Consider the following 14,841-nt stretch of genomic DNA (forward strand, 5'->3'; position numbering starts at 1 on the left):
TTTGAATGAAAACTTTATCAAAGTTATTCCAAGAAACATGTGTGTTCTTATTTCTCATTTCGTATGTTTACACCATTATGAAGTTGAGACGTCTTCTTCAATAAGTGTCGTATATAAAAGGGTCCTCTTTTATAATTTATGTTTGATTCAAAAATCCATGAAATTAACTAAGCATTTCTAAAAATGCAAAAAGTTAAAAGGGTAAAACAAAAACCCGCACATTGAAATTAAATAGAAGCAAGACCCTGAACTTATAGAGAAAGAAGAGAAGGGTAAATCATTAAAAGAGTATAACAGAAACTCAAGTCGAAGGTATTATAAGTTGAAACAAAAACTTTATAATATTTAGTTAAAACTAAGTGTAAACTTAGTCCTAACTTAATTGTCATTACAAAATCCCCGAAAAGACCTAGGGATATGTTGTTACCAAAAACATTACCCCCAAATGGGACCAGAAGTAAAACCACCAAACATTCCACCAACAAGAAAAAAAAGAGTCAAACTTCACAAATAAACTTTCACTGTGGAGTAGGTTATGAAGAAGAATTCAAGACGGCATCATCAGCAACAGAAGGCTCGATTTGGTCAGAGTGAGCTGGGACATCCACCGCACCAGGATTACCTTCAACATTCTCGGGAGTATCAGCCATGGGTGAAGAGAAACTTTGGCTTTGCTGAGTTGTTTCAATGGTTTCTTTAATCTTTGCTAACTCAGCATCCAAGTTAAAACCTTCTTGGCTAACCTCCATAAGGGTATCATGGCGCGTGTTCAAAATGGCCCAACTTACTTCAACAACAGCTTTGTCCTCATGAGCCTCATAGTCTCTTTCCCAATGATCAATTTCACTCTTGAGCTCCTCCCTCTCAGCCAAAGCAGCATCGTAAGAAGATTGTAAAGGGGCAACTGAACTCTCCAAAAACTTGACCTTATTAGAAGACACTCGGAGATCTTTTTGGGTCTTGGTGAATGTTTGAACAAGCTCACTAACATAAATCTCTTTCTCATTCAACAAGGCCTTCATACCTCTGATCTCTTCAGTGGCTTTGGAGAGCTGTTCAGCAAAAGATGACGCGAGGAGGTTTTTATCTTTGCCCGTCTGGTTGGAAGAAGTTTTCTCAACTCTTAGCTGCTGCTCTAAGGTACATTTGTTTTCTTCTAAAACTTTCATCTCAAGCTGAAAACTTTCATACTGCTCTTTCCAATTATCTGCCTTAATCTAGTAATCATGCATCAATTGCTCTGTATGGGAAATCCTTTTCATCATCTCCGTACCGATGAGAATGATCTACAAAAAAAGGATAAGAATCTTAGCAAAAGGAAAATGGAATAGAACATGAAAAGAAGTCAATACCTTCAATGATGATTGTACGATGTCATTCATCCAAGTCAAAGAACTATGACTTTCTAGCTTGCACTTTTCAACTAGACCAATCAAGGGTTTCAACCATACGTCAACTTGGCCTGACTTCTTCAGAAGAATACCATCGGCAGGAACCTTAATGGTAATTTGCTTCATCACTCTACTTCCACTTGAAGAACCAACTTCAGTTCGAGAAATATTAGTAGCGGGGACTGTAGAGGAAGTCATAATGGCTTGAAGCGAAGCAGAAACAATAGCAGTAAAAGTAGGCAAAGAGCATTCCACTGGGACAGATACGGGGAAAAGGCATAAGGTACTTCATCAGACACCAAATCAAAGCCTTTACTATCAAAACCACGTGAAAAAGTTTTTCATCAGAGTCACGAGCTGTCATGAGAGTATCTTCATCAGAACTCACTAAAGTGGCTTCAACAGGATCGGTCATGGGAACAGAACGGGGAGGAGTAACTTCATTATCCGAAATGACGCGTCTTCTAGCCCGCGACCTTTTAACCAAAGAACTTCCATCTCATTCATCCTCCTCTTCAGAATCCTGGGATTTGTCAGCTTTCCTTTTCGATGAAGAACTCAAGATTATCTCCTGAGCTCTTGCCAAAGAAAGTCTAGAAGCTGCAATCGACTCAGCACTTACACCACGAATAGGAAACCCTGATAAAAAGAAGGGTTAAATACATTCTAAAGAAAGAATGAACAAAAATAAAAGGAAAAGAATGAAATTTTACCGTGAGTTTTAACCTTCCATCCAAACTTGTTTGAGAGGTACTTCCAAGATCTAACTTCCATCGAAGCGATGGTCAATAATTTCTCTACCCAACCACGAAAATTGGGAATCTCTTAAATAGTTCCCATGGTTGCTGAAAAAAGAAAAGCCAAACAGTCACGAGAAGTGCAGACCTTATTTAAAAGAAAAAGAAAAGAGAAGAGAAGAGAGAAAGTTGTAAAGAAAACTTACGTGTAAAATTTTACTTTTCAGGGAATGGCATATTTTCTTCACCTACTAACCCTGACGTAGGAGCATTAACAAATCGGGCATACCAGCCACGATACTTATCATCCTCAGGGCTGACTAATACCCTCTTACTCCTCGCCACCAAAGTAAAAATCTTATGACGGAATAATTTAGGGGAGTAGAGGTGGATTAGATGAAAGAAGGTGAAAGGCAATTGAGCTAAATTAGCCAAATACCTTAAACATACAACTACCCTCTATACAATAGGGCCAATTTGTCCTAAACATACATTGAAGAAGCAACAGAATTCAATGATAACTGGATCAATAGGGGGTCTAAAGTTCAATGTAAAAGGGTATATATACACGAAAGAAAAACCAGCCTTGAAAGAAGTAATCCTTTGATTTGCATTAGGGATCAGAATTGGGAAATCAAACCTCCAATGACAATCCCTACGGACAACGGAGATCAAACCTTCAGTAATCTGTGAAGAATAGACATCGGCACGATCATGAGAAGACATAGTAAGAAACCTGGTTTTTAATTGATTCTCTGTTTGTATAAAAAGAAAGTTCAGAAGGGACAATTTCATCTACTGTAGGTTCACGTATTGGCTCCTTGGAATCCCTACTTCTGGCAGAAGACCTATGTGTAAGAGAATCCCTAGTTCTAGAAGATGAAGGAGGAGTAGAACTAGGTAGAGAAGAAGAAGAGCCTCGAATGGAAACTGACTCTAAGCTATGTAGCCTACCCCCTCTCCTGCTCCTAGTAGGAGCAAGGGAAAGTTCATCTACGATAAGAACTTTTTGAGGATCGGGGTTTGAAGAAGACATAGCTATACGAAGGAGAAAAGGAGATTGAATAAGTTAAAGATGGAAAACTTTTCTATGAAAGAAGAGGCAAAGGATATATTTATACTCAGAAGCAACCGTCAAACAAAAAGGTAATGATGAGAACGTCATAATGAAAATTGCCACTTCGTGATTGATGAAGCCGTAAAAAGCCTTAAAAGACGCTGAAGGATTGCAGAACCAATCAAAAATCACCATGTGTCACATGCATTAAATGGAAGTGACATGTGAAGCGTCAATTTTGGAAAAGGTGTAATGATAAGTGAGAATGACGGCAAAAATTCTCGCTTTAATGAGATTCACTTCCCAAATATTTAATTGCTGAATAAATGGCAAGTGGGAGGACTATCTGTATTGGAAAAAACAAGTTAACATTTGGAATTAATTATGTGCTGACATGTCAAGACACGTGGATCAATGGAAGAATGACAGCTGGCAAAGAGTATTCAAAGAGCCGTGAGCATTAACAGGCACGGGCAAAGATTCAAGAAAACAAGAAGGAACGGTTACTCGAATCTCTTGATGATTTGAAGAGACATCGGAGGAATGAACCTAGTTAGCAAAAAGTACCAATACGTATTATCTGTAATTAATGAGCATAAATGATGGGAAACGTTATAGAATCTTCACGAAACAGTTACGATTGACAATTATAACGCTACATTAATGCCATTAATTACTCATAATGGCTCTATTATGAGAGGAAAGAAACGTAGTACTTAGAAATAGCTATAAAAGAAGAGAAATAACATTTGTATTGGGACACGGATTATTATTGGAATACACTGATTTACCTTGCTTTATTTTACTTACTCGGCTACATTTCAATTCAATTCTTCTTTTTCATTACATTATTGTTTCCTTATTTGATTATCAGTCACCCAAATTCTTCTAAAACTAAGTTTTGACCAAAATTTCTATTTTCTGGTTAAACACATATTGCTAAGAGAACTTTTTTGAGTATATCGTATTAAACCAAAAAGTAAAAGTAAGCACTATCTTGTACTTGAGGAAATTAATACTTGCACAATATGACAAATCTAATACCTCGTATCTTCAGGTCCTTTAGCTACATTACGTCTAGAAGAAAATTTTCCGAATAGTCGGTGAAACAAATCCAATATTTCTTACACGTGATAACTTAGCTATAATTCCAACGTTTTCATATTATCAACTTTTAAAAGAAGTTTGTGGATGGAGAAATCTTTTTCTTTTTTGGTGATAGTTTGCAAAAACTCCTAACGGTGAGAAGCTTTGAAATGGTCTCATTGAACTAAGGGACGCTGTTCTTATGAGTTAGAGCTGGAGTCGTTTGTTCTCCTTTCTCTCTCGTTAAGCATCGACTTCTTGACAGACTAACTCAATGGGTCAATTAAAGTGGCTTTCTAAAATTGGATTATAATGAAAGGCCATACATTTCAAACTGGACTCCATTTATTGTACTCTCTTTCTAAATTGGGCTTCTTCTATTTCCCCCTAGGAGACGGAAACAGTTGGTACGGTTTAAATATAGGGTTTGTTTCGAAAGCCACCAGGTAATTAGAATTTGTGTAATTATTAAGGTAATTAGAATTTGTGTAATTATACTGTTTGGTTGAACAAGTGTAATTACACATTTAACTTACATTTTAAATATAAAATCAATTATTAAAAATTAAAAGTTAAGATTTAACAAATATATGCCTTTATAAATAATATAAAATTTGACATGTAAGATACATATTATTTCTTGAAAATATATTGATTACTGATCATATTTTGTAACTAATACTATTAAGTAAATTAATAATATTTTTACTTCATTAACTCAAAAAAATAAAAGTACATATTTTGCAAGAACATCATGGACTGTATGCTTGATAAAAATATTAATATTTATAAATATAATATCATAACATTACTCACATGTTTTACAAAAAAAAATCTATCAATTTTTAAGTGAAAAATAAATGCATGCAATCTGAATTAATAAGTCTACAACCCCATTCGACAATGAGATTTTGCCTTAATGATATTACTCATTTTATGCCAAGTGACTCACTATTTCTAATATTATGAGGTATAGTTTAAAAACTAGAATAATTACACAATTACACTAAATGAGGGAGGGGGGGGGGGGGTACGAGCACCTACCTAGAATCACAAAAAATTAAAGATTGAAAAATGAAAATATTATTTAAATATTAAAAAATGTAGTCTATCATTTTAACATAGCTATCAACTTTAATGACATCACTCATTATAAGTCAAGTTTGCAGATGAATAACATTGTAATTATACCATGTAATTACCAGCGATTCTCAACCCCTTCTTGAGAATCGGAGAGTGTAGTTATACCCTCTCAATTATACTCAATTACATTCAAATTCAATTACAGGGTAACTTTCCAAATAGGGCAAGTTATAAATTTTGCGGTCAGTCAAAAATAATTATATTCGTTATTCGCTAGCCAAATATATAAAAGTATATACTGATTTTTTATGTGTGTGCGCGCGCGCGTATATATATATATATATATATATATATTGTCAGCTATTATTTTTTGAAAAGGCTATACAATGTAGTTTTCCCAATAAAATACTACAAGGAATGATTTGCGATTTTATCACTGCTTAGCAAAAAATTTAAATAGTGACCTTTACTTTAAAAAAATCGTTGGGCAAAAACTTATTTTGCCCATCAGACATAATTTTCTAGTTCAAATACGCGCATAATATAAGGTAGAAGTTGGGAATATCTAATTAAATTACAAAGATTGAAGATACTGAAATACTATATTGTCTATTGGGCAGGATTTTCAACTGTGTTGACTAACCTACTTTTATTTAAATTAATAATGATAAATTAAATTAATTTTTTCAACAATAATTTAACAACATATATCTTCAGTTAAAAAGGTAAAACATTATTTTGTGGATTATAAGAATGACTCTTTTTAAAATGGAGAAAAAAGCTGTAACGATTGAACAATATAGATAGCTTTTGCCAATACAGAATAACTGGTAACCAATTTAACACCATATGTATAATGAATTGTACCAACTCTTGCTCATTTGTCATAATCTATGAACAATTGAGCAACATATACAACTTTTGGTTGCGAGACAGAATTTGTGGCAAATTAAGCAGGCTCACCATCTCTGACTTATCGAAGTCTCACGAACTCATGTTTCATAAGTAAGCGGGAAATTTTCGTTCCTATACCATATATGAAACTATATTATCAAATATGTTCATAGTTTGCATATTACCCTTTATGCTAATAGTATTTCTACAAAATATAGACAATGCATTAAACAAGGAATCATTGTAGCTGTAGGATTCCTTATTTAGGCGCGCTAAAATTGGGAAATTAAATATTCTTTCAGATCTTCCACAATGCAAATCACGCACATTCATAATTATCGTCGGCTTCGTTTCAAATTTTCCATACTCTATTTTTGCGATACACTCTGTATGCGAATCTGCGTGATACACTCTGTTTTATGCGAATTTGTCGAATAACGCAATTATGTCGCATAACGCAGAAGATTTGTATACACTCTGTTTTATGCGAATTTGCAGAAGATTTGCGTATTTCGACATAAACAAGCACATTCATAATTGCGTTTTTTGCAGAAGAGAGCAGCAATTCCACCATTGACAGCCATTAAAAGGCTTTGAATTCAAATTTGGATTTTCAAAAATCATTATTTGTTTGTATTGGGTGTTGTTGAAAATAATTGGGAATATGGTTTGGAGTTTATATCTCAATTTTGAGGGGTTTTGGTGAAGATTAGACTTGGTTTTGACTGAATTTCAGATTGAAACTCGAAGAAGAAGAAGAAGAAGAAGAAGAAGAAGAAGAAGAAGAAGAAGAAGAAGACATAACATATATTATATTGCAGAAAATTGTAGAAAAATTGTAGACTATTGTTTATTTATTTTTCTTTTATTCATTTACCTATTGTATCAAAGTTGAACAATATTGTATAAAAATTGTATTTAAGTGGATGATTTAGTACTGTTTTGAACAAAAATATGTATAAAAAATATGAAACATACATTTCAGGGGAATCATGTCGACTCCAAATATGTACCCAGTTTGTTGATATTTTGTAGATAAATTGTAGATTATTTGTATTCTGATTGTAGATGCTTTATTTTCTTTTTTCACAAATAAAAAATGAATAAAACTTCTACAAATCTTCTGAAAAAATACAATTATGTCAAAAATCGCAATTTTGGTACAATTGAATGGGAATTGGGATATTAAAATTCAATGTACCCAGTTTGTAGATATTTTGTAGATAAATTATATATTATTTGTATTCTGATTGTAGATGCTTTGTTTTCTGTTTTCACAAATCAAAAATGACTAAACTTCTACAAATCTTCTGCAAAAAATGCAATTATATCGAAAATCTCAATTATGCTACAATTGAATGGGAATTGGGATATTAAAATTCAATGTACCCAGTTTGTATTTATTTTGTCGATAAATTGTAGATTATTTGTATTATGTCGAAAATCCCGATTATGCTACAATTTCTGTGATTCTCCTATATGCTCTTGTTACTCTTTACGAAACTGCTATGCTAAATATGGAATCCAAAAAAACATGATGAAGGGATAAATCTTCCTAAGAAATTTTGTAGATAATTTGCAGAAACATTGAAATTCTGTATTTTCATATTAGTTTTTCAAATGATATGTAGTTTTGTTGTAGATTAAATGTAGAAAACAAGCCATTGTGAGTCTTATTTGACGCATTCCTCACATTCAATCTATTCTACAAATTCACGCCTCTTTAAATACAATACAACCATACTTTCTTGAATTTAAAGTTATAACAATATATATAACTTAAAAAACATCTTCTTCTCTGCACAAGTTAGCTCCAAAACAGACGAAGTGGAATAACAAGCTCCCATCAAAACTTTTAACACAAAAACGCAAAGCTCAAAAATAAATAAACAACAGTCTACAATTTTTCTACAATTTCTGCAATATAATGTATGTCATGTCTTCTTCTTCTTCTTCTTCTTCTTCTTCTTCTTCTTCTTCTTCTTCTTCTTCTTCTTCTTCTTCTTCTTCTTCTTCTTCGAGTTTCAATCTGAAATTCAGCCAAAACCAAGTCTAATCTTCACCAAAATCCCTCAAAATTGAGATATAAGCTCTGAATCATATTCTCAATTATTTACAACAACACCCAATCCAAACAAATAATGATTTTTGAAAACTCAAATTAGAATTCAAAGCTTCAAAGCTTTTTAATGGCTATCAATGGTGGAATTGCTGCTCTCTTTTCCTTTCCTCTTATATTACTGAAATTTGAGATTGCGAGATAGAGAGAGACGTAGAGAGAATTCTCAATTCTTTGCAACAACATCCAATCCAAACAAACAATGTCTTTTGAAAACCCAAATTCGAATTCAAAGCCTTGGCTATGGAAGAAATAATGGGATTTTGATACAGAAATCGTGGGTGTGGGAGGGGAACGTGGGTGAAGGTGTGGGAATTGGAGAGAGAAACGTGGGGGGAGTGGTAATAGAAAGAATATACGGTACCATTAAATTAGGAGTGTAATTAATCTATATTATTATAAAAGCATGAATACGATGTCGGTTTACAAAAAAAACGTTAAAATATTAAGCATAATAACTCATAAAAAAGGATATAATCGGAATTCTAAATATTAGTCTTATAATATTATTAGTTTTAGGACATAATACTACACAATATATTAAGCTAATACTATTTTTTATGTTCCTAGAGTCGACTAATACACATAGAATCTCGATTATACATTCTACAGTCGACTAACATTCCACTAGAGTCGACTTTATATTATACATAATTTTATATAAATAATATTAGTCGACTTTAGAAGCTAATGTTTAGTATTTAACATTTTAAAATTAATAAAATTCTATCTATTAATTTCTTATTATAAATATGTAGGATGGTTTAGTAAAATCAATTTCATAAAAATCCTCCGTATTGGCAATACATTACCACTTCATAATGTCCAATACCCAAAAAAAGGTAATATTAAATGGATTGCATAAAGAGTTAAAATTGAGAAAAAAATACCTCTACGATAATATATTTTTATATTATATTTCAATTGTGTTCCTACTCAAATAATATCTTTTTATTAATTTTTCGTGTAATATTAAAAAATATCCAATTATTAAACAACAACTAAAAATATTTAAGAATATAAATATGTGAGGAAGAGGGGGAAAATGGTTTATAAGAGTCAATACTACTAATGATTCTACAAACATAAAGATCTAAATGCGAAATGTCAGATCAATCTTTTAGTCTTTGAAAATAAAATTTATGGTGGATAAAATTATAATTAAGATTAAATATTCAGAACATGAGGTGAACTAATATTAAGATCTGGATCAACATAGAATAAAATATTTTTATATTCCAAATAATTAGATATTTTAATTAATTATTTAGCAAGAGAATCCAATTCAATTATTTTTTAAATTCATGAGTAAAATTCTTCTTCGAGTTTAAAATTTTTTTAGTGTACATAAATTTATTCCATAAAAAGAGTATTACAACATAAATTTAAAATGTTAGTATATTATTAAGAATCAAAATATTATATAAGTGTCTGAGGAAACACAATCAAAGCTAAATCATAAACAAGAACAAGTTTTCAAGACTATATTATAAAGAGTCGACACTGTTATAACGGGATTATTCTTTGTAGATGTCTCTGGTGGAATCGAAATAATATTTCTATGTCATGCAGTACTTGCAAATATCATATCAAGAGACATAACATTGTTAACAATAATAGCAAGTGATATACCAATAACGATTTTATTATGAGACCACCCACTTTAAATTTGATATACATCTTCAAACAATTTAAATAACCATCACAAATTTATAAGAAAAGCAAAATTGTTAATATGGGATGAAGCGCTTATGGCTAAGTGTCAAACGATCGAAATAATTGCCCGGAGTTCTAAATATATATTGGATATTAATGAACCGTTTGGTAAAAAATTAATGGTTTGAGAGGTGATTTCTGTCAAGTACTACAAGTAGTTCCAAAATTGACAAAAGCATAGACTGTAAAAGCTAATTTGCCAAAGTTATACTTTTGGCTTAAATTAAAAGGATTCAACTCACAAGAAATATAAAGTAAGAACATATCAAGATTCGGTGTCTTCTTGCTTCGTGTCGAAAATGAAGAAGAGCGTCTAATAAAAGATGAGTTGGTTCTTCCTGAACACTTGGTTATCAACTCCAATAGTAATAGTAGTCATTTAATAAGAGAAATATTTCTATCATTAGATTAAAATGCAAATTGTGCAAATCGCATGATAGAATTGAAAAGATATCTTAACTAGCAGAAATGAATATGTTGGTCAAATAAATAAAAGGTGGATTGCAAAATTTTATAGTAAAAACAAAATATTTTTCATTTTTTGACTCAGCAGAATGATACCAATAATTACTACCAAGAAGATTATACTTAGATACTTTAATACCAAATGACCCTCTACCATACATGTTTGTTATCAAGGTTAATATTTTTTTATGTATGTTAGTGTCACCGTATATATATAATAGACTAAGTTAAAATTGATCTTCTATTATATATAGGTTAATTTTGAAGAAAAATATGCTCATCATGCTACTGAAAACTTAGACACGACGAATAACTTATGTAATAGCGCACATATGATATATAGAAGTTTTTACAATAAAGTCATACTTGCAAAAATTATGATATTGGTCAATGTGCTTCTAAGTATAATTTTATCCCGAATTCAACTTCCTTCTTCCGAAACTAAAGAATATCCTTTTAAATTTATGTGAAAATAATTTTTAGTATGTTTATGTTTTGCAAATATAATAAATATACAAGGACAAACATCCTAAATATTAGACTATATTTACCGCAATATATGTTCTTGCACGAACAACACTATGTTATGTACACTTTCAAGAGGGATATCAAGAGTTCTGGTTTAGGCAGAGCAACCAAAGCATTAGAAGGAAACATACACACAAAAAAATATTATTCACAAAAAAGCGTTCGTTAAGATATCATCACATTAAATACTTTTAAACTATAATAATAATAATTATCTAACATGACAAAATTGATCATTTGTGTAAGTTTTGATGCTTTCCTTTTATTTTAAATTCATGTATTATGCTAATGTAATAATATTTTTCGGCACTTAGATGATTGTTGTATTATTATACATAAAATTACTCTCATTAATTAAATTTTATTATCCTTTCATATAAATAAATGTTTAAACCATCATGTGTCATTATTAATGTGCAACGCACGTTCATAGATACTAGTACCTTTAAAAACCACTAATGGTATATAATTGGTAATTAGGCATACTAAATATAATTATATCAAACTTTAAACATTGAAGGTAATATAGTTTTCTATATGGCATATGAATGTAAAAATTCCTAAGCAAAACTAATTCAAGCCCAAAACTTATGCTCAAGGTACAACAAAAATATTTCCAAAGAATTTTCCTATGATGCGGAGGTTATTTTAAAAAAAGAAAAAAAATAGGCTAAATATTCAAGATCTCTTCTTATGAGGGTCATTCTTATAATTCACTGACTTATTTAAGTATGGACTCATTAATGTTATCAAAGGATATATTGACACTCCACCCCAAAAGAAAAATATATCCTTTGTCCTGACTTTAAATAAAGGATACAAATACTTAACAAGCATAATTTTCATCAATCTCAACAAAAACTTCAAAGATTCATACCACATTCGTCTCTAATCTATTTTTATGGGTAATATATCCAAGAAAAGCACTAGACGGGTGTATCTTGAAAATATTAGAAACAGGTGGCCTCCAGAAATCTATTTAGAATTCGTAATTTTTTGGAAGAAAATCGTAAATTTTTTGCAAAATTTCAATAACTTATATTACTATGGATATATTAATAAAAAATTTGGAACGGGTGGATTATGAAAATAGACATGTCATGACAAAATCTTAAACCAATAATTCCTTCAAAACGTTTACTAAAAACTTTTAGCGTTTCTTCAACTTAACAGAATAATCATGATCGTAAGTTCTAATTTCAGTATTATAACTAAAGCAGGAATAAGAAATAATGGTGTGTGCCTATTACGTGAGTAGAAATTACAATCCACAAAATTGGTCATAAGTCTATTTTGATGTCTTGGAAACAAAATTAAAAATTTCATAAGCTAATTCTCTTATGTGTCCTTTTGTAGGGAAGAAAAATAAGAATATATATATAATAACTTCGGCTAATAGTAATCACCAGAGAGAAGTTAGGCAAAAAGTTATACTTTTATTTATTTTATATTATTATTGTTATTTTTTCTTTCTAATGGGGCATGACCCAATATTCAAAGATCTATCATTTAAAATTGATATGTCAATTTTCTTGTTCCTGTAAAGGAAATTAATTAATATTCCTATCATAAAACATCATCGTCATTCTTCAACAAGACTACATTTTATCTATTTTTAAATTATTTCCTCCTCATTCTTTTTTAATAACCCTAAAATCAAAGTCAGGAACAAAAGGTCACATCATAAAACAAAACAAACTTGAAGAAAATGCGAGAGAAAGTACCTTTATTGAAGAATAGAGATCAATCTTGCTCTGATACCATATCGGTTCATTAAAAACAAGTTGATTAAGAACAAGCAATTATTAATTAGTCACCATGAACAAACACAAGCGAAAGAAAGAGAAATTTGAGCTCAAAGAGTACACTTCAAAAAATGAACTTACATATCTAAAATATTTTTCAACTAATTCGGATTCGCATCAGGTAGGCTCACTATTGGATAACATATTCTCTACCACAAAAATTAATTCTCAATATTCGAATATGAAATATCTATTAAGGATGAAATGATCACAATCGCCACACAATATCTCCTGATGGTTAAATAAATACAAGTAAATCAATATAAGAATAAAAAAAATATCTAAGACACCATTATTTTTCGCTCCTAACCAATGCTTAACTGGTTAGTAATTTAATTATTGAAAAAATTATGATCATACTAATAAAGAAAAAAAGTAAGAACAAAAACAATTTATCGAATAAACTCAAATTTGGATTAGGCACTGCGTAACTCGGAGTCCGGAATTGAAATATTATCTTTTTGGACTCAAAATATTTTTTTAGGTCGAAAAAAAATATAATGATCAAAATATGTAAAACACGATTTTGAACCACGTTTTATCTTAACGGCCAATTCGGATGTTTAAGGTAAATATACCCGAATTTGAGGGAAATCAAAGATTTGTCAGTTTGGTCATTTGTGAAAGCCTAAATAATAGGATTTCCTCTAACCTTTATTTGTCTTTTGCCTTCTTAACTTTCGTAACTTATATATTTTAAAACTATGTAAAGTAGTATAAATAAAAATTGTTATTCTTTTATTAAAAAAATTCTTAAACAAAGAAAATTATTTGACAATAACAAACTATGATAATAGTTTTTTTTTTTAAAACTAGTTGATTGCTTTATATACTTTTTCACATTGTAATTTTATTTTTGAAAATTTTAGGAACGAGTGTCTAAATTTATGGGGTCAATTAGTTTTTTGGCTCTTGACAAACTTGTTTTTAGTTTTTTGGCCCTATCTCTTTTTTTTTACACATGGGAGATTTATTCTTACACGTAAGAGATCTCTCTTTTACACATAAGAGATCTAAAAAGGTCATTTTCTTAAATTCAAAATTATAAAAAGGGCATGATGAACAAATAGCATGAATTAATGGGTCAATTGGTTTTGTAACTCTTTACAAATTTATTTTTAGTTTTATGACCCTAACTCTTTATTTACATATGGAAGATTTAGTTTTACACGTAAGAGATTTGTCTTTTATATATAAGAGATCTAAAAAATGTCATTTTCTTACATTATAAATTGTAAAGGAACGGATTCAGACGGGCCAATTGGTTTTATAACTCTTTACAAATTTATTTTTAGTTTTATGACCCTAACTCTTTTTTTTGCATATGGGAGACTTATGTTTACAAGTAAGAGATTTGTCTTTTATACATAAGAGATCTAAAAAATATTATTTTCTTACTTTATAAATTGTGAAGGAACGGATTCAGACGGGTCAATTGGTTTTGTAACTCTTTAAAAATTTATTTTTAGTTTTATGACCCTAACTCTTTTTTTACATATGAAAAATTTACTTTTTCACATAAGAGATCTGTCTTTTATACATAAGAGATCTAAAAATATCATTTTCTTAAATTATAAATTGTAAGGGAGCATGATGTACAAGTAGCACCTGAATTTATATTGGAAATTAAATTCATTCATCTTCGTATTCTAAACTTTGTCAGTTTCTTATATATAGAACAGAGAAAAGTATTAATTTTTCAAAAAAGAAGTTACTTTTTTTTTATTGAATTAAAAAAGAAGTTACGAAAGTTAAGAAGGCAAAAGACAAATAAAGGTTAGAGGAAATCCTATTATTTAGGCTTTCATAAATGACCAAACTGACAAATCTTTGATTTCCCTCAAATTCTGGTAGTAAAATGCGGTTTACTACCACGTTTTATAAAAACGTGATTCAAAATCGTATTTTATATATTTTGGTCACTATATTTTTTTTCCACCTAAAAAAGTATTTTGAATCC

This window comes from Nicotiana tabacum, chromosome 11 (assembly GCF_000715075.1).
Source record: "Nicotiana tabacum cultivar K326 chromosome 11, ASM71507v2, whole genome shotgun sequence".
Taxonomy (NCBI): Eukaryota; Viridiplantae; Streptophyta; class Magnoliopsida; order Solanales; family Solanaceae; genus Nicotiana; species Nicotiana tabacum.